The sequence below is a fragment of the Giraffa tippelskirchi genome, chromosome 3 (assembly GCF_054371585.1).
Source record: "Giraffa tippelskirchi isolate mGirTip1 chromosome 3, T2T-mGirTip1v1.2.pri, whole genome shotgun sequence".
Classification (NCBI taxonomy): Eukaryota; Metazoa; Chordata; class Mammalia; order Artiodactyla; family Giraffidae; genus Giraffa; species Giraffa tippelskirchi.
In genome coordinates, this window is record NC_137277.1 from 92178471 (window position 1) to 92199987 (window position 21517).

General features: G+C 38.7%; 1 protein-coding gene and 1 non-coding gene across 2 annotated transcripts in view; one reads left to right on the forward strand and one right to left on the reverse strand.

Annotated features, from left to right (window-relative positions):
- Window positions 1-3129: 3129 nt before the first annotated feature.
- The window catches only part of SCN1A (sodium voltage-gated channel alpha subunit 1), a 141637-nt gene continuing 123249 nt past the window's right edge, over window positions 3130-21517 (forward strand). Inside the window, exon 1 of the mRNA XM_081581222.1 lies at window positions 3130-3367. The gene's annotated coding sequence lies outside the window, so the exon portion shown is untranslated. The remainder of the gene's footprint in view (window positions 3368-21517) is intronic.
- LOC145543919 (U6 spliceosomal RNA) lies at window positions 16647-16752 on the reverse strand. Its single transcript, XR_014081162.1, has one exon. It is a non-coding gene; the product is annotated as a U6 spliceosomal RNA (small nuclear RNA).

The following is a 21517-nucleotide window of genomic DNA, read 5'->3' on the forward strand; positions in this document are numbered from 1 at the left end:
TGTCCCATTTCCTGGTCCTCTAGGAGCACAGGTTCACCTCTAGGGATCAGGTACGGAGAGCTGTTGAGAAGACTGTGATGAGCAGACACTCAAAATATTGACCTCTATAATAAGCAATTATAATACATGAATGCATGTGGTCAGGGTTGTCCTTATTTTGTCTAAATCATAAGGACCATTCACATGTAACAAGTTAGTCTAAAGATTTTAAAAGTACTGCCCGTTAGTTTACATATTTCCCCCTTTCTCTTCATCTCTTAACATCTCAGTAATTATTTACCAAACCTTGGTCCATTCAGTCACCTGTCTCTTTAGCTCCTTTCAAGATTACCCAGACTCTACCAGAGACTGAAGAACATTATTTACCCACACCATACAGCTTTCGGAATCTTAGTTCTCTGACCAGGGGTGGAACCCAGGCCCCAGCAGTGGAAGCACTGCTTCCTAACCACTAAGCACAGTGGTCCTAACAATTGGATCACCAAGGAATTGCCTGAATAAATTTGCAGTGTTCATCCTACCTTGACTAGCCTTTATGGAAGTTTAGGATTTTTGAGCTGAACAGGAAATAATCTTCATTTCTTTCTTTTATAGATGAGAAAATAGATCCTTGAGTAATTTATACATCAGTTCAGTTCAGTTCAGTCGCTCAGTCGTGTCCAACTCTTTGCGACCCCATGAATCGCAGCACGCCAGGCCTCCATGTCCATCACCAACTCCCAGAGTTTACCCAAACTCATGTCCATCGAGTCAGTGATGCCATCCAACCATCTCATCCTCTGTCGTCCCCTTCTCCTCCTGCCCCCAATCCTTCTCAGCATCAGCGTCTTTTCCAATGAGTCAACTCTTCGCATGAGGTGGCCAAAGTATTGGAGTTTCAGCTTCAACATCAGTCCTTCCAATGAACACCCAGGACTGATCTCCTTTAGGATGGGCTGGTTGGATCTCCTTGCAGTCCAAGGGACTCTCAAGAATCTTCTCCAACACCACAGTTCAAAAGCATCAATTCTTTGGCACTCAGCTTTCTTCACAGGTCAACTCTCACATCCATACATGACCACTGGAAAAACCGTAGCCTTGACTAGACGGACCTTTGTTGGCAAAATAATGTCTCTGCTTTTTAATATACTGTCTAGGTTGGCCATAACTTTCCTTCCAAGGAGTAAGCGTCTTTTAATTTCATGGCTGCAATCACCATCTGCAGTGATTTTGGAGCCCAAAAAATAAAGTCTGACACTGTTTCCACTGTTTCCCCATCCATTTCCCATGAAGTGATGGGACCAGATACCGTGATCTTAGTTTTCTGAATGTTGAGCTTTAAGCCAACTTTTTCGCTCTCCTCTCTCACTTTCATCAAGAGGCTTTTTAGTTCTCTTCACTTTCTGCCATAAGAGTGGTGTCATCTGCATATCTCAGGTTATTGATATTCCTCCCAGCAATCTTGATTCCAGGTTGTACTTCATCCAGCCTGGCATTTCTCATGATGTACTCTGCATATAAGTTAAATAAGCAGGGTGACAATATACAGCCTTGACGTACTCCTTTTCCTATTTGGAACCAGTCTGTTGTTCCATGTCCAGTTCTAACTGTTGCTTCCTGACCTGCATACAGGTTTCTCAAGAGACAGGTCAGGTGGTCTGGTATTCCCATCTCTTTCAGAATTTTCTACAGTTTATTGTTATCCACACAGTCAAAGGCTTTAGTAAATGTCTTGTGAACACAGAAATGCAGATTACATTCCTGTGATTCTAGAAAAGGGAAAGAGGACTTTTGAGTATGTTGTATAGAACAGATGGACTTTGGGACCAAAAACTTTAGTTTTATTACTTTGCAAGCTAGATGCAGCCTTGAATAAATCTCAGTGAGGCTCAGAAAGCCCTCATTATTCCCAAATGTATAATGGGAATAATTTTAATAATATTAATAGTATCTACCACACTGTCTTATAGTAAGGAATAGAACAATTAAATATTGAAGGTGATGTCATTTAATAAATGATAAAGCACAGGCAAGATTGTTGTTGTTCAGTCACTAAGTCGTGTCCGACTCTTTGCAGGATAGTTATCAATAATGAGGCAAGATAGTTATCGATAATAAGTGGATTAGATGACAGACAACCAAGATGAAATATTTACTGCAAATTATGCCAGATGACTAAATCTACACATAGTTAATTGTGAGCATATGAGTGACCAAATGCCAAAGATCAGGTTTAAAGTACAGTTTATAACACAGAAAGCTGCACTCTCATTTCCTGGAGTTATAAATAGTTTAGCAGGAATTTTCCCTTGTCTTAGGAAAACCTGATGCACATGGCTTTCATAATTCTATCAATAGATAATACTTAGTTGGAGTCAAAATATATATATTTGCTTACTAAAATGTTGTTATAACTAAATTTTAGGTAATGTCTAAAAACCGTGGAAATATAATGCAGTAAAGGATAATAGAACCATAGACAAAGTGGGAATATAGTCTTGTTTAACAACAAATGAAGGTGGGGGAACGCAAGTTCTCAAAGAGTTCAGGGACTTGCTCAAAAGCACACACTCATGAGGACTGAACTTGTAGTAACACAACTTCTCACTCAGATCTCTTCACTATAACACAGAACCTACTATTAAAACACAATGTTAAAAATGAGAAAAAAATTTCAAGTAGATCCCCATCAGAAAGCCATTGATCTGTCATAAATGACCTCCTAATTTTCTTCTGGTGGAATAAAAAAGACAAAGTTTTATTCACAGGTTATGTAATTTGTAAAGATAACAAAGATTCATAGTAAGAATAAAGTAATACTTTTGAACAAAAATAAAATGCAAAAACAACACAAAAGTCATTTGCTGTACTTGAAAATAGCTATATTTAGTTTTAAACTTTTTCATCTTTGAGTCATTAGTTATTTGATAGAGAAATTATAAATGAAGAGGAAACAGACAAAGCAATAGTGAGAGATCAAAGGGAAGAGGGAAATGAGGCTGAGAGAAAAGAGGTTGAAAAAGAACACAGAATTCCTGCTGGTAAAAAAATATTTAATGTTTGACCACTAGATGGGGATGTAATGTAAGGTGCTACCTCGACTTTTTTTTTTTTAAACAAGCTATTTGCTGATTTGTATTAGGTACCATAGAGTGAGGCGAGGATGAAGCCGAGAGGATACTGCAGAGGTCTCTGGTGCATGTGTGTATGTGTGCGCGCGTGTGTGTTTGTGTGTGTGTGTCCTGCCCCAGTGAGACTGCAGTCCCCGTAAATACTTGGTCACCTTTGCAAGAAAGAATCAGAACAATTGCTACTGAAGGCACGTTATCATCTGGTCTTTGGGAGATGCTGTTCCTCATTGCAGATGGGTAATTTTCCTTTTTATCAGGTAAGCCATCTGCTTATTTCGTCGCGATCTTAGGCATGTTCATTCCAGTTATTCTTTTGGGGGGAAAAAAGAGCCCGTGGAAATACAGTTTGGGCAGAGCAGGAAGTCCATTTTTGTATGTGAATTCGGACCGACGGGTCCCCCTCCTCCCTCTCTTCTCCTCCCCTTCTCCTCCCCTTCCCCTCCCCCTTCCTCTCTCCACCTTCCACGAACTGAAATCAGGTTTGTTTTGCAGTTCAGCATTTTGATACAAGATGGGATTCTTTGGCCCGAAATAGCTTGGCACCTGGCCAGCTCTTGCCTTTGCTACCCTCTTTTCTATTCAAGGTCTCCCTTTGAAGCCCCCTCCTCCTTCACCGGTGCTTTAGAACTGGACAAGCGGTGCTGTGAATAGAGGTCATATTGTTCCTAAGGATGGAGCAAAAATTAGATCTCAAGTTAACCCCACAGGAAGAAAGCCAGCAGCGGACCGCGGCTGGAGCCTAGCACTGCGGGGGTTTGAGCCTCCTCGGCAGAAGCTGGGCTTTTGAGGAGAAATGCCGCCTGCCTTGGGCCAGAGGGGGACAAGGGTTTATTCTTTGTAACTCCGATTGAGCATGGTAATAAAGGAGCTGCAGGGCAGTGGGAAAGAAGCCCTTCTTCCTGGAATGCCAAATGGGGAAGGTTGAGTTACTTTTAATTACACAGAGGTCACTAGCAGCAGTGATACTGCAGATCCTGTTCAGTTCCCAGTGTGAAACGTGTTACTTTTCCAGACAGCACAGGAAAAGGTCTGTGGGTGGACTGGAGGCTTTTTCAAAGGTCCTTGTTATCATGGATCCCCTCTCTCCTACCTGTTTGAGGTATTTGTTTAAAGACACTCCCCCCACCCCCACCACATTTACTTCCCATATTTCTTTTTGTTCCCTTCAGTGACTCTGTGACAGCTGTCACTCCTCTTTAGCAAATGAGTCCAAAAAAGAGTGGTGGTAGTTGCTTTTTCACATGTCCCATGAAAGGATCAAAGCCAAAGCCGGGTAACATTCTCTCCAATTGAGACTCAATATTTCTAAGACGCTGTAGCAAACTTGCAAATTGCTAAACGCTGTTGCTATCACACCTATAAAATGTGGCTTCTTTTTTCTATGGATTCTCAGGTTCACGTGGTATTTCTGATGTGCTAGTGTAGCAACAGAACATATTTCCCCATTAAGCACTTTCAATCATCCTAGGAGGCTGATGCCAAGCAGAAATAGGAAAATTCCATTCTGAGGTTGGCTATCCCTGCTTCATTTCTGTCCTCCAGAGCAGTGGGTCGCTTACCTTTCCTGTTTGTTACAATACCTGGCACGCCAAGGCGAGGCAACTCGGAACTCCTGCATGCACACCAGCATCTCACACTTTACTTTCCCCTCATCTGCGCATTTGGGAAGCCCAATAACTTCGGTGGAACACTTCTTTAAGCCTCTCCTTTGCGGTCGCTGCTTTTGTAACTGCCGTCAAGCAGGGGTAGTGATGCAGTTTAGGCCTTCCTCCACAAAGCTTCTTGAAGAGATTTTTATATGGTGTCTATTTTAGGAACAGAATGTGTAGACAGGAATGGATGGCCACTGAGATTTATGGGAAAACAATTTCGTGGAGAGGATGAGGTAACCTTGTAACAGAGCTGGTTATATCACATAAACTGAGCAAAGGAATTTGTTTTCATGAAATTTACTGCAGCTCAGTTTTATGGCTTTTTTTCTTTCTTCCCTCTGCACATTGTTGGCCTGTTGTTTTCAAATACCTTTTTAAGCATAGCTAGAATGCTCATACTGATAAAAATAATACGTTGGATTTTGCTGCCAATACTGATAGTCTCTGTTTACATGGCCCCCCATGCCTAGTTATTTGGCATCTGGAGACTCAATTATTAGGGCTATTTCCCTTTAAGGCATGGTCGAGAGGTTTTCTTCATCTGCGAAGGGAAGGGAAAGGCACAATTGGAGGCCTAATTAGTTATACCATATCGCAGAAGGCACTGGGTATCTCAGCCAGGATTCAGCTTTACCAACCAGAGATACTAGGGGCAAAGAGACAGACCAGAGACACAGATGTAAACTATTGCCACCAACACAGGAAATTAAAACTCGAGAATCCAGAGGAGTCAGTAAGAACTGTGCTAGTTCTGAAACTGCATACCTCAAACTGGGACTTGAACCCAACCAAATCTCTGACTGGAACTTGAACCCATGGTCTTTTAACTGAGATCACAGGTTTCAGGATTTAATGAAGCTCAGGTTCTTGAAGTTTCATTGCAGAGAGAATCCAGTGAGAGACAAAGTGATAGGTGAGAAGTGGATTTATTTCGAGGGAAACACACTCCACAGACAGAGTGTAGGCCATTTCAGAAGGCAAGAGCTGCCTCGAAACATTGATTGGTTAGTTTCTAGGGCTTGGGTAATTTCATAGGCTAATGGGTAGGAGGATTATTCCAACTATTTTGGGGAAGGGTACAGATTTCCAGGAATTGGGCTACCACACACTTTTTGGCCTTTCGTTGGCCATGGAACTGTCATGGTGCCTGTGGATGTATCATTTAGCTTGATGATGTGTTGCAATGAGCATATACTGAGGCTCAAGATCTGGTGGAAGGTGACTTGTCTGCTGTCTTGAATTTTGGATTTCTTTGGTTCTAATCAGTTTCTGTCATTTCCTTGGGCTATGTCATTCTTTTCAAGTTTGTGCTCTGCCCCCTTCCCTCCTATTTCAGTTCCTTGTGTAGAGGGCACTATCTGGAAACCCAGAGATTTCAGAGAGGAGAAATGGAAGAGCATCTTCTTTGGATGTTGCAGACAAGGAAGGGAAAAATTGGGGGGTCCCTTTAGAGTTACCTCTAGGACAGTACAGACCAAGCAGTCCTCATGAATTTATATTGATACATAATGAAGCGAAAGTGAAGTACTTCCCTGGTGGCTGAGACTGTAAAGTATCTGCCTGCAGTGCAGGATACCAGGGTTCAATCCATGGATGGGGAAGATCCCCTGGAGAAGGGAATGGTTATCCACTCCAGTATTCTTGCCTGGAGAATTCCATGAACAGACAGAGGAGCCTGGTAGGCTATAGTCCATAGAGGAGAACACAGGAAATGTTGGTTTATTATGTATAAGATATGTATATATATATAAGATATGTATATTTTGCATTTTATTACATTATTTATGTGTTTCCTCTCTGTGTTCTTCTCATACAAAGGAGCATCCTTGTAAAATTTAGCCTGGGTGTCACACAAGGTATTAGTCTCCTCCTGGTTAGTTGGAGAGGCTGAACTCATCACTGCCTCCCTGTAAATACTGAGAGCCCATGCCAGATGTCCCAGCTCCCTTGGAAGGGGGAGGAGAGGAGGAAGAGTTTATAGGGAGGCTGGAGACTAAGAATCAGTCAATGGGACTAGGATCTGTGAAGTAATCAGTTCCCTTTGCAATTCTGAGTAGTCACTGAAGCCTGTTTCACAGATCAGTTTAGATGATACTGCCTTAGGGTAGGGGTGAGGAAGAGATTCTCAGAGCAACTATAGGCAGAAAAAAAAAAAACTTAGCCAAATCTCCCCAAACTGTCCCAAACTCTGCTTTTCCAACTTTCTCTTTTGTCTAGGTTCTCATTTAGTAATTATTTTATTTAACAGATATGTAGCATTTACTCTTTTGTTGTTGCTGTGTGTGTTCAGTTGTGTCTGACTCTTTGTGGCCCCATGGACTGTAGCCTGCCAGGCTCCTCTGTCACTGGAATTTTCCAGGCAAGGATACTAGAGTGAGTTGCCATTTCCTAATCCAGGGGATCTTCTTAACCCAGGGATCGAACCCATATTGCTTGTGTCTCCTGTATTGACAGGCAGATTCTTTACCACTGTATCACCTGGGAAGCCCCAGCATTTACCAGCCACTTTTCTAAGCAGCACCTCAATATATTTTCTCATTTAATTCTGTGAAGTCGGTGCTATTATTAATCACCAGTTTATGGGTGAGGAAACCAAGGAAGCACAGGGAGGTTAACTTGCCCTGAGCTTGTTTGTAGACGGTAGAGCCCAAACTTGAAACCAGGCTATGTGGCTACTAGATCTGTGTTCTTGACTGCAGAATAAGGATAAGGATATCACCCATGTGATGGTAGAATGATGGCTTAGCCCACGTAGTACAGACTCTGGTTGCTGCCATCTGTACATGGTAGCTATAATTTATCTCTTTTCTTACATACCGAAATTTCAAAATACTTTGGTTTAGAGTAATTCTCTGTATCTACTTCATTTATTCATTTAAAAAAAATGTGCCTTTCTGTACTATTGGAAAATCCCTATTCTAGGTGCTGAATATGGTAAATAAAACAAAATTGTTGCCCACATGGTGATTGCAGTCTAAAGATGGAGTTAGTAGACAAATGAGTGTGTGATGAAATAATAGCAAATACACGTTATTTGAAAAACAAAAAAAGGCGATGTGAGCCACAGTGAGGATAAAAGGAGCATGTAGAGACAAAAACCAATGTTTGAGAGGTGCAGAAAATAATTTTTATCTGAATGAGGTGAGAGAAGAGCAGTCTGGGAAGAAAAGTCCCAAAGGGCAGAGTGCCTGACAGATATAAGGAATGGCACCTGGCTTGTGAGTGATTGGAGTGCAAAAGAAATGGAAGGAAATGGAGCCAGATCTGTGGAGTCTCAATGAGCATGCTTAGGGCTCTAAATGTCCCTGGCCTTTATAAAAAAAAAAAACAAAACAAGTCAAGGAACAATGTGAAGTCAATATAAGCCCTAGATTTAAGGATGACAAGTTACTAGGTTAAAAAAAAAAAAAACTAAGTCGAATCATTTTTATACACACACAAAGTTTCAACAATGTGTAAAATTCTGTGAAGAATGCTATAGTTCCTAGTATGCAGTGAAATTGGCTCAAAAATATTTAAAAGACTTTTTGATGGAAAAAAAAAAACTTGCTTGAATGAGATTATCGGTTAGATTGCTATAAACTATCAGTTAAAATAAAAAGCATCCCTTGTCACCTAGTCAGTTTTGCTTTCACTTCAGGACTTCCTCCCTGAAATGACCAAATTGAGGAGATGTGGCCTGGGAGCAGACAGAAACCAAATCAATACGTCCCCTAGAGGGGTCATAGCACAGTAGGTATTCAGAGAGTTTGAACAAATCTTTTTCTGCACATGAATTCATATTAATGTGATTTTAAAATAATACAGTAAAACGTAAGTATCTGCTCTCATTTTATCTATAGTAAATCTTTTGTTGGTAAATTTGTTTCAAAATTCACTTTCTAATGGTTTATCTTTTTATATTTGTTCCCACTTTCTCTCAGTTACCTGCTAACATTGTAGTTCCTTTCTAGCAAATGTGTGTTTCTCTTCTTAGCATAAACCTTGCTTTTTAGTTTATCATTGTAAGTGGTAAAAATCCTTTGTCTCTTCCTTCTTTGAAGCTCTCTGTGTAACCGTGGCTTTAATTTTTGGTGATGTGTCTATAATCTTTGGCTTTAATATTTTCTTTTGTCATTTGTGTTTTTTATGTCGTACATAAGAAACCACTGCCTAATCCAAGGTCAAGAAAGTTTGCGTCTCTTTTTCCTCTGAGTTGTATTGTTTTATCTCTTGTATTAGGGATCCACTTTGAGTCAGATCTTGTCTATAACGTGAGGTAGGGCCAACTTCATTCTTCTCTGTGTTGCCATCCAATTGTCCCACTATCATTTTTTGAAAGACTGTTTTTTCCCCATTGAATTTTGTGGTTAATGCTGTTGGTCATTCCATATTTAAGTGCATCTATGTTTTTAGCATACCATTAGCAATGATTTGATACCTTGGGTACTAGGGGCAACTTTTTTCTTCAAGAAAAATGCAGGAAGATTCTCCCTTCTGGAGAATTCATACAACTTTAAAGTATGAGAAAATTGGCCTCTATGTCCTTAACTGTTAAGCACTTTTTTTTACCTAACTTTATGTCAAATTTTTATATTATAAAATTTTTATAATAATTTATAAAATTATAAATTTTATTAGAAATGAACACATACTCATTTGTGACGCGATTGGAAATGTAAGGCAATGTTGTGCAGTTCAGCAATGAGCTAACATTTTTGGAGAAAAGTTACTAGTTATTTCTAAAAAATACCTCTATTGCATGTGCTCTCCAAAATTCAGACAAACATCTGTATAATACATGTTGCTAGTCATCTTTTGCTTCCTAAACACCACTGAGGGGAAAATGTTGAACTTGAGATAGAAGTGTGTCTTTAAAATAAGGTTGACTGTTGTGTGAGTTGGCTGAGGCTTCTGTATAATGAAATACCACAGACGTGATATCTGAAACAACGTACATTTATTTCTCACAGTTCTAGAGGCGAGAAGTTCAAGAGCAAGGTCTCTGCAGGTTTGTTTTCTTCTGATGTCTCTCCTCGACTTGTGCATGGCAACCTTCTTGTGTGTATTTGTGTGCACCCTTAGTATCTCTTTTTGTGTCCGTATTTCTCTTTATAAAACACAAGTCAGATTATAATAGAAGCCTCCTAATAGCCTCATTTTAATCTGACCCCTTCTTTAAATTCCTTATTTCCACCTGAATTTTGAAAGGGTCACAATTCAGTCCATAGTAGTTGTCTTTGGCTACACTTATGACTGCTAAAATAATGAACAAAGCTGATTGAAACTGACAGTCACTTTTGTATTGTCAAATTGTTGTTAATGGTAGTCTTTTATTATTCATGCTTTCATCCCACTAAATAATAAGGAGCCGTCTGTGTTTTTGTTAATAGTCAAATAAAGGCAATTAATTAGGTTTGCATTTAAAGAGGCATGATGAAAAACAAAGACTACAGAAGCAAAATGGTGATTCCACTTATATTCTTGTAACGTTCTTTTTATAATCTCTGATAAATTTACTAAACTAAGGCTCTTACTTGTTTCAATGAGAAAAGTGACAAAAAGGGATATAAAACATGAGGTAGTCATGAGACACTTATAAGTAAAATAATTTCAAAGTGTTTCAATTAAACTCAGTCTCAGTTGGGACACAACTGAAAATGACATTAATGTAAGTATATATGTAACGTCATGGAAAGTTATTAGGGCTCACAGACAGAAGCGGTAGGTAAAATCTAGAAACTAGAAATGACAAGAAAAAGGAAAATTATGACAGATAGCCCAGATTTTGGACTTTTGGTGGTTTTTGTAACAAGCTGTTATCTTCTGGGATGATTGACTTCAGCTGTTTTCAGGCTTTTTTTTTTTTTTTTTTAATACATTCAGCTTTATGATTGAAATTCCAGGAAGTGAGAATCTGAATGGTCACTTTTGGACTACGAATCTTTCCCTTTTGTTAAGCGTGAACTGGGTCCTTGACTGATAGTTCCTCCAATCTATTCCCCTTTTGCTGCTAAGTCGCTTCAGTCGTGTCCGACTCTGTGCGACCCCATGGACGGCAGCTCACCAGGCTCCGCCGTCCCTAGGATTCTCCAGGCAAGAATACTGGAGTGGGTTGCCATTTCCTTCTCCAATACATGAAAGGGAAAAGTGAAAGTGAAGTCGCTCAGTCGTGTCCGACTCTTAGCGACCCCATGGACTGTAGCCTACCAGGCTCCTCCATCCATGGGATTTTCCAAGCAAGAGTACTGGAGTGGGGTGCCATTGCCTTCTCCGATTCCCCTTTTAAGAGGAATAATTCCACCAAACAAAACTGAAAGCAATCTACATACACAATGTAATAAGAAAGAGTAAATAAATCATCATTCATGCAAATAATGAGATCTTGTAGAGCCATTAAATGTAATATTTCAAGGAGCATTTTTACTTCTATGCAAAATTGTTCAGGATATAATGCTACATGAAAAAGTACCATACATAGATATCATATATATCTAGTATGATGTCAATGGAAGACAGAAAACAAACAAAAAAAAAGCATATTTGCTTAGGGAAAACAAAACCCGGGAAATAATGTAATAGTTTCTCCAGTTTATAGGATTGCAACTTCAATTTTCTTTTTTATATATTTTCTTTTTAAAAATAAAACATTAAATCTTATTTTTCTAATAACAAAGTTCAGTTCAGTTCAGTCGCTTAGTCGTGTCCAACTCTTTGCGACCGCATGAATCGCAGCACGTCAGGCCTCCCTGTCCATCACCAACTCCCAGAGTCTACCCAAACACATGTCCATCGAGTCAGTAATGCCATCCAGCCATCTCATCTTCTGTCGTCCCCTTCTCCTCCTGCCCCCAGTCCTTCACAGCTTTAGGGTCTTTTCCAATGAGTCAACTCTTCACATGAGGTGGCCAAAGTATTGGAGTTTCAGCTTCAACATCAGTCCTTCCAATGAACACCCAGGATTGATCTCCTTTAGGATGGACTGGTTGGATCTCCTTGCAGTCCAAGGGACTCTCAAGAGTCTTCTCCAACACCACAGTTCAAAAGCATCAATTCTTTGGCGCTCAGCTTTCTTCACAGGTCAACTGTCACATCCATACATGACCACTGGAAAAACAATAGCCTTGACTAGATGGACCTTTGTTGGCAAAATAATGTCTCTGCTTTTAAATATGCTATCTAGGTTGGTCATAACTTTCCTTCCAAGGAGTAAGCGTCTTTTAATTTCATGACTGCAATCACCATCAGCAGTGATTTTGGAGCCCCCAAAAATAAAGTCAGCCACTGTTTTCCCATCTATTTCCCATGAAGTGATGGGACCAGATGCCATGATCTTAGTTTTCTGAACGTTGAGCTTTAAGCCAACTTTTTCACTCTCCTCTTTCACTTTCATCAAGAGGCTCTTTAGTTCTTCTTCACTTTCTGCCGTAAGGGTGGTGTCATCTGCATATCTGAGGTTATTGATATTTCTCCCGGCAATCTTGATTCCAGCTTGTGTTTCTTCCAGCCCAGCGTTTCTCATGATGTACTCTGCATATAAGTTAAATAAGCAGGGTGACAATATACAGCCTTGACGTACTCCTTTTCCTATTTGGAACCAGTCTGTTGTTCCATGTCCAGTTCTAACTGTTGCTTCCTGACCTACATACAGGTTTCTCAAGAGACAGGTCAGATGGTCTGGTATTTCCACCTCTTTCAGAATTTTCCACAGTTTATTGTGATCCACACAGTCAAAGGCTTTGGCATAGTCAATAAAGCAGAAATAGATGTTTTTCTGGAACTCTCTTGCTTTTTCGATGATCCAGCGGATGTTGGCTATTTGATCTCTGGTTCCTCTGCCTTTTCTAAAACCAGCTTGAACATCTGGAAGTTCACGGTTCACGTATTGCTGAAGCCTGGCCTGGAGAATTTTGAGCATTACTTTACTAGCATGTGAGATGAGTGCAATTGTGCGGTAGTTCGAGTATTCTTTGGCATTTCCTTTCTTTGGGATTGGAATGAAAACTGACCTTTTCTAGTCCTGTGGCCACTGCTGAGTTTTCCAAATTTGCAGGCATATTGAGTACAGCACTTTCACAGCATCACCTTTGAGGATTTGAAATAGCTCAACTGGAATTCCATCACCTCCACTAGCTTTGTTCATAGTGATGCTTTCTAAGGCCCACTTGACTTCACATTCCAGGATGTCTGGCTCTAGGTGAGTGATCACACCACTGTGATTATCTGGGTCATGAGGATCTTTTTTGTATAGTTCTTCTGTGTATTCTTGCCACCTCTTCTTAATATCTTCTGCTTCTGTTAGGTCCCTACCATTTCTGTCCTTTATCGAGCCCATTTTTACATTAAATGTTCCCTCGGTATCTCTAATTTTCTTGAAGAGATCTCTAGTCTTTTCCATTCTGTTGTTTTCCTCTATTTCTTTGCTTTGATTGCTGAGGAAGGCCTTCTTATCTCTCCTTGCTATTTTTTGGAATTCTGCATTCAGATGGGAATATCTTTTCTTTTTTCCTTTGCTTTTCACTTCTCTTCTCTTCGCAGCTATTTGTAAGGCCTTCTCAGATAGCCAAGTTGCTCTTTTGCATTTCTTTTTCATGGGGATGGTCTTGATCCCTGTTTCCTGTACAATGTCACGAACCTCTGTCCATAGTTCATCAGGCACTCTGTCTATCAGATCTGGTCCCTTAAATCTATTTGTCACTTCCACTGTATATCATAAGGGATTTGATTTAGGTCATACCTGTATGGTCTAGTGGTTTTCCCTACTTTCTTCAATTTATGTCTGAATTTGGCAGTAAGGAATTCATGATCTGAGCCACAGTCCGCTCCCGGTCTTGTTTTTGCTGACTGTGTAGAGCTTCTCCATCTTTGACTGCAAAGAATATAATAATTCTGATTTTGCTGTTGACCACCTGGTATTAGTACATGCTAATTATGTAAAGCAAAAAAGAAAGTATTAAATAATAAAGGATAAAATAACCCCTACAATTCTACATATGCAAAATTATCAGTGTTAATAATTTATTTTACTTATCAAAGTTTTTTTTGGTACAAATTCTCTAAAATAAGTGTATGTTACTTTAAAAATCAGCATAAAAGTTAGCATACATTATTTTTCAAATGGAACTGAATTAGTCTTTTGTACAAAGATATTTATTATATTGCTAGTAAAAATAGTAAACTCAAAGTTATTAAGGAAACAGTTGAATATTTGAATAATTTATCAGCCCCAAACTCCTCTATAATAATATTGTAACATTTTTGGAAAATTTGTAGCAAGTAGATAACCATTGGGAAAGAATCTAACATAATATTAATTTTGGAATTTCAAAAGGGTGTTGTTCTGAAAATTGTATAATTTGGTAATTTAACTTCTCCCTGTAGAATTCAGCAAACTTTGGGGAATGTTGTCTTACATTCATGGAGCATCTACTGTTTGCACTGGGTTGTTAGTAAGAACAGACTTCAGATTCTTTTGAACTGTGGTATTGGAGAAGACTCTTGAGAGTCCCTTGGACTGCAAGGAGATCCAACCAGTCCATCCTAAAAGAGATCAGTCCTGGGTGTTCATTGGAAGGACTGATGTTGAAGCTGAAACTCCAATACTTTGGCCACCTGATATGAAGAGCTGACTCATTGGAAAAGACCCTGATGCTGGGAAAGATTGAGGGCAGGAGGAGAAGGGGACGACAGAGGATGAGATGGCTGGATGGCATTACTGACTCGATAGACATGGGTTTGGGTGGACTCCGGGAGTTGGTGATGGACAGGGAGGCCTGGCGTGCTGCAGTTCACAGGGTCGCAAAGAGTCGGACACAACTGAGCGACTGAACTGAACTGACCTCAGATTGAGAATGACAACAACAAAAACTTCTAAATACTGATATGTATTAATATATAAATTCTTAGTTGCTTAGAATAAAACTCATCAAATTGGGAAGAATCGAGTTATAAGGTTAACATCATTACCAAATCCAATGATGGCAAGATTAAACAATCAGTTTATACTATTGAGCCAGAGGTGGCAGGATGGAGCCCTGTAAGTAATTATTAGTATTTGTTGCATTTGGAGATGTGAAATTATTTATGTTGAAGGTGTTGTGGGAGGATTATGTGCGAAGAGGAATAGATGGTTAATGATAAGTCTTAGATAACAGTGTCTAGATTGTTTTAAAGCAAATACTGATAATTAAAATTAAAGATTAATATTGAATAAAAAGAAACTAGAGTTCAGTGTTTCTAAGTATATATTCAAAGAGGAGGAAAAACTAAGAATTCTGTCACATAAAATATTTCCATCTAAGAAATTCAGTGGATTTGAAAATCCTGGAAAGAGTTACTTTGAGACTTGACAAATGCTCTCAGGCAGCAGTTTTGATATTACCCTGGAATGTGATATGCCATTTACAAAGGCCAGATATTTTGGGCTATGTCTGTCAGTGTGTTGGTACAAAACCAAGGAGGCAACAGGCTGGTTTCAGGTCTAGAGTACCATAATTTCTGTGCTGCTTGGGCCTTGGAGTTTCAGGTTTCAGGTGATTTGAGGAGTCTGGAAGATTGCACACCAATGTTTAAGGTATTTAGAGGATTATAGATCATCAACCTATATGACTGAAGACAAGAGTTTCCTTTGAAGAAATTTGAAAAAGGAAGTTTGAATGAACATAGTTAAGTTAAATCGAAATCAGTAAGAAAAGAACAGAAGAGGGTGATCTCCATATAACTCTTTCTATAAGATGACAAAAAATGGAATCTCAGCTCAGCTCTCTTTTCTCTGGAGCCAAAACTTACTCTCCTTTACTCTCAGTTTTTTTTTTTTCTTTTTGTTTTTAATTAATTTTCATTGGAATATAGTTGCTTTACAATGTTGTATGTTTGTCTACTGTACAGCAAAGTGAATCAGCTATACATATATTCCCACTTTTTTGGATTTCCTTCTCATTTAGGTCTTCCCTGGTTGCTCAGCAGTGAAGAATCTGCCTGTCATGCAAAAGATGCATGTTCAATCCCTGGGTCAGGAAGATACCCTGGAGAAGGAAATGGCAACCCACTCTAGTATTCTTGCCTGGAAAATCCCATGGACAGAGGAGCCTGGCAGGCTACAACCCATGGGGTCGCAAGATTTGGACACAATTTATCAACTAAACCACCACCACCACTCATTTACGTCACTGCAGATCATTGAGTAGGGTTCCCTGGGCAGTACACTGTTTCCTTATTAGTTACCTGTATTATACAGAGTAGTGTACGTATGTCAATCCCAGTTTCTCAGTTCATCCCATTCCCATTTCCCTCCTTGATGTCCCTGTATTTGTTCTCTATGTCTGTGTCTCTATTTCTGTTTTGCAAATAAGATCATTGACATCATCGTCTAGATTTCACATACGTGTTATACATTTTTTTTCTGACTTGTTTCATTCTGTATGACAGTCTCCAGGTTTATCTTGTCTCTACAAATGACTCAATTTCGTTCCATTCTATGGCTGAGTAATATTCCATTTTATGTATGTATTACAACTTCTTTATCCATTTCTCTGTTAATGGACATTTAGGTTGTTTGCATGCCCTAGTTATTGTAAATAGTGCTGCAGTGAGCATTGGGGTTCATGTGTCTTTTTGAATTGTAGGTTTTCTCTGGTTATATCCCTAGTAGTGGGATTTCTGGGTCATATGGTAATTCCACTTTTAGTTTTTTAAAGAACCTCCATACTGTTCTCCATAGTGGCTATACCAATTTACGCTCCCACCAACAGTGCAAGAGTGTTCTCTTTCTCAACACCCTCTCCAGCATTTATTGTTTGTAGATTTTTTTATGATGGCCATTTTGACTGGTGTAAGGTGATACCTCATTGTAGTTTTGATTTGCCTGTCTCTAATAATTAGTGCTGTTGAGCATCTTTTCATGTGTAAAAATATGGAACCCTTCATGAATTGTGTGTCGTCCTTGCAAAGCGGTGATGCTAATCTTCTCTGTATCAGTCCAGTTTTAGTATACTTGCTGCTGAAGTGAGCACTCTTTTTTTTCTTTCCATTCCTAGGCATTTTGTTTTACCCTTGAATTTTGCATTTCATTTTTAACTCTCCTTCCACTCATGGGTTATGTGAAAATATTTCCACAGTTATTTTCTCAGTTTGTTCAGAGCTTTTGATGTGTGCATGCATGCTAAGTCACTTTAGTCATGTCCAACTCTTTGTGACCGTGTGAACTGTAGCCCGCTAGGCTCCTCTGTCCATGGAATTCTCCAGGCAAGATTACTGGAGTGGGTTGCCATGCCCTCCTCCAGGGGATCTTCCCAGCCCAGGGATTGAACCCACGTCTCTTACATCTCCTGCATCAGAAGGCAGATTCTTATTACTGGTACCACCTGGGAAGCCTCTTTGATGCATATAGAATGTAATCCAAAAAATGGAAAAATTGTGGAGAGTGCAGAGAAAAAGAGAATGAGCTGGGCAGTCAGGCAAAGAAAAGGAAATTTATTAGAAACGAGGTGACTAGACCTTAAGGAGAACCAGCATCCTCTTTGTGACGGGGTCTTTCTTATACCTCATCAATGAAAAATTCTCTGAAGGGATGGTTAATTTTTAGCCTGTAGCTGAGTCCTGTGGTCACATAGCCAGAGGTCTGGCATCCAGTGGTCTCGTAGCCTTGAGAAGGTAGGTGCCAGCGGGAAAACAGAATGTCATTTGGGCAGTTTGGTCTGTCTCAAGAGTCACTGTACTTTATCCTTTGTTTGCAAGGTCAACATAATGAGCCATTTTAACAATGAGCCCCCATGTAAGCCTTATCAAATTGTTAACATGACTTCAGTTATTTTCAAAATGTAGCCCACAGATCTCCTTGAGTTCTCTTGAAACCTTTTAGGGAGTCCTTCAGGGCAAAAGTATTTCAGAATAATAAAAAGAACATTTTTTGCCTTTTTCACTGTACTGACTATTGCACTTAGGGTGAAAAGCAATTAAAACTCTTGGCCTTAAAAAAACAGTGGCACCAAACTGTACTTGTGGTCACTGTAGTCTTCATCACCATTCACCTCCAGTAAAAATAAGTAAGTAAACATCTTAGTAAAATTAAAAGACAGATTTATTGCAAAAATATCTTTGATGAAGCAGGAAAAAGTATTAATTCTGTTTCACCTAGACACATAAATAAGTGCACCTGTTTTTTTTTTTTTTATGTTCTGTGTGCTGAAATGGGAAGTATGCATACAAAATAGTTTTCACAAACAAAAGTGTGATGATGGTTGACTCAAAAAATAAATAAATAAAATACTTGTGCAATTACTTTTGAGTTGCAAGCTGAATTAGCTGCTTTTCTATGTAACACCATTTTTACTTGAAAGAATGACTGACAAATTGTGGTTATTTAGACTCGGATATCTGGCAGATGACTTTTTGAAACTGAGTGAAATGAGCCTGTCATTGCAATAAAAGATAATTGACTATATTTGTTAGCAAGGACAACATTTGAACATTTGAGAGAAAAATTAGAATTTTGGAAAACTTGTATCTCCACCATAAATTCAACAGATTCTCAAAACAAAGAATTTTCTGATGTGCTGAATGATGACATTCACATTTCAAAGATCTGCTAACTCAGTCAAGCAATATTTTACAAATGAGCAGTGGATAATGATACAAAATCACACACAGATAATAGATCCATTCAAAGTGCAAGATAAACCAACAGACTTTAATGTAGCACAATACAAGTTCATTGACACATCTTCAGCTTCTATTTGTCTAGTTTTGCTAGACTTTCAAAGAAGACTACTTCTAAGACTCTATTATTGAATATGTATTGAAATATATATTGTCGATGTTAAGTCCCTTAGTTGTGTCCAACTCTTTGCTACCCCATGGACTGCAGCATGCCAGGCTTCCCTTCCTTCACCATCTCCCAGAGCTTGCTCAAACTCATGTCCACTGAATCAGTGATCCATCCAACTATCTCATCCTCTGTCATCCCTTTCTCCTCCTGCCTTCTGTCTTTCCCAGCATCCTCTTTTCCAATGAGTCAGTTCTTTGCATCAGATGGCCAAAGTATTGGAGCTTGAGCTTTAGCATCAGTCCTTCCAATGAATATTCAGGGTTTATTTCCTTTAGAATTGCCCAGTTTGATGATCTTGTTGTCCAAGGGATTCTCACGAGTCTTCTTTAGCACCACAATTAAAAATTATAAATTCTTTGGTGCTCAGCCTTCTTTATGGTCCAGCTCTCACATCCACACATGACTACTGGAAAACCATAGCTTTGACTAGATGGACCTTTGTCAGCAAAATAGTGTCTCTGCTTTTTAATATATATTCAATATACTGAATACATATTGAAAAGGCTGTTGAAAAATTTAAACTCCATATGCATGTGAGGACAGATTTTCGTCATCCAAAATGTAAGGTATAATAGATTGAATGCAGAAGCAGATATAAGAATCTAGAAATTAAGCCAAATATTAAAGAGATTTGAAAATTTATAAAATAAGACAATAAAATAATTAAAATAAATTTTAAAAGTAAGTAAAATTTAAAAAACAATAGATTTTTTCTTTTAGAGCTATGATTATTTTTCACCTAAAATATTATTTTAACGTATTATTGTTTCTTACTGATATTTATAAATTAATTTTTTCATGATTTCTCTCTTTTAATTTCTAATATAGTAAAATGTTAATATACACCAGTATAAACAAAAGCTTTTGGAGGTCCTCAATAATATTAACAATGCAAAGAGGTTTTGAGATCAAAAGTTTATATGACAAGGATGAATTTGATAATTCTTGTTCTATGGTAAATACATTTATGTCTTTTACATTATGGACATGTCTTAGTTGAAACTATTATAATGCAGGTAACCAAGTCCTGGAAGTTATGCTGAATAAGGAAAATATTTATCACATTATACTAGTGTGTATTCCATTACTGTCATATGAGCTGCACATATCATGAGTTTAACTCCGTAGGTTCTAATAAATGTAAGAAGTGTTGCAAAGCAAACCAGAGATTATAAAAGATAAATATTCTGATACTCTTGTTTGGATTTTCAACATCTCTCAACTAAAACAATGTAAAATTTTTCTATTGGTCTTTTTTCATATACGCACCTTTCCTACTTAGAACCTCCCTCCCCTCCACACTAGTAACCTTTCTAACAGGCACATCAAGTCTCCACTGTTTAAAAGTATTAGTGACATCCAGCAATAAAAGCTCCGTTTATTCAGGATTACTGGCTCCTGTGAGCTGTTGAGGTTTGTCTCTTCTCTATGGTCTATCTACTCTACCATGTGCCCCCCAGATACACGGCATTTCTGTGCGTATCTGAACTGTTTTTGTCTCCTGGCCTTTGCTGCTACTGCATTCTCTGCCTGAAAAGCCATGATCTCCTCTTCTCTCAAGAATGACTCATTTCCTTTCTGTGCTATGGCTGTGCCTGGGGCAGACTTCCATCATAGCACCAACTGCACTTTATTGTGCTTATTTCTTGGCTTCCTTATTATGTGCTGTACCTTCTCTGCAACACATTTCAGCCTATTCTCTGATGTAACAGGATCATCACCACTGCCTAGTTCATTTGGGGGCACCTAAGTACTCAATAGGGGTTTCCCAGGTGGTGTTAGTGGTAAAAAATCCCAATCTGCCTCCCAGTGCAGGAGGCACAAGAGACGCAGGTTCAGTTCTGGGTGGGGAAGATCCCCTGGAGGAGGAAAATGGCAACCCGTTCCAGTATTCTTGCCTAAAGATTTCCATGGAGAAGAGAAGCCTGGTAGACTATAGTCCATGGGGTCGCAAAGAGTGGACACAACTGAGAAACTGAGCGTACACACAGACACATACACAGACACACACAGACACACACCCTACCTCAGCAGTAAAGAACCTGCCTGCAATGCAGCAGACACAGGAGAAGCAGGTTCGATTCCTGGGTCAAGAAAATCCCCTGGAGTAGGAAATGGCAACCCACTACAGTATTCTTTCCAGGAAATCCTATGGACACAGGAGCCTGGAAAGTGAAACAAAACAAAAACATTTCAGGGAAACCTTTATTACCTAACAATTCTATACTTTAAATAATGTTTTCATAAATATATTTATTGGTAAAACTGTACTTAAGCACATAATAATCTTAATATCTTTGTGCAAATTCCAAACTCCTATCACAGAGTCCGTATATGCTATGATTAAACACTGTTTTTCAAAGTAACTGAATTTTTTTTTCTTATTTTTAACTTTAGTTAAAAATGACTTGATTTAATTCAGAGAAATTTCATTACTTCCCATTTAATCTGTTGGAGTTGTATTTTGTTTTTTGCTTGAGTCAAATTTTTAAAAAAATTATCCAAAGATTATCCTCTTTTAGTTATAAAAATTAGTAATAGTTATTATAGAAAATTTAGAATATTTAAAAAGTATAAAGACTATAATATTCATACCTTATAATCTTTTGTGTGATTTTTTTTGCCCACAAGAATAATAAGATATTGCTTTTGATACTGTAACATTTTCCTCTAAATAATTTTTATTTTTGTTGTTTTGCTGAGTCGCGTCAGTTGTGTCCGACTCTGTGTGACCCCATAGACGGCAGCCCACCAGGCTCCTCCGTCCCTGGGATTCTCCAGGCAAGAATACTGGAGTGGGTTGCCATTTCCTCCTCCAGTGCATGAAAGTGAAAAGTGAAGGTGAAGTTGTTTTAGAGGAATTGTTTTAGGGGAATTGTTTTTGTTTCTTAGGATGCTTACGGTGTTTGCAATTTTTTATCTATCAGGTATTATATCTTAAACATTTTTTT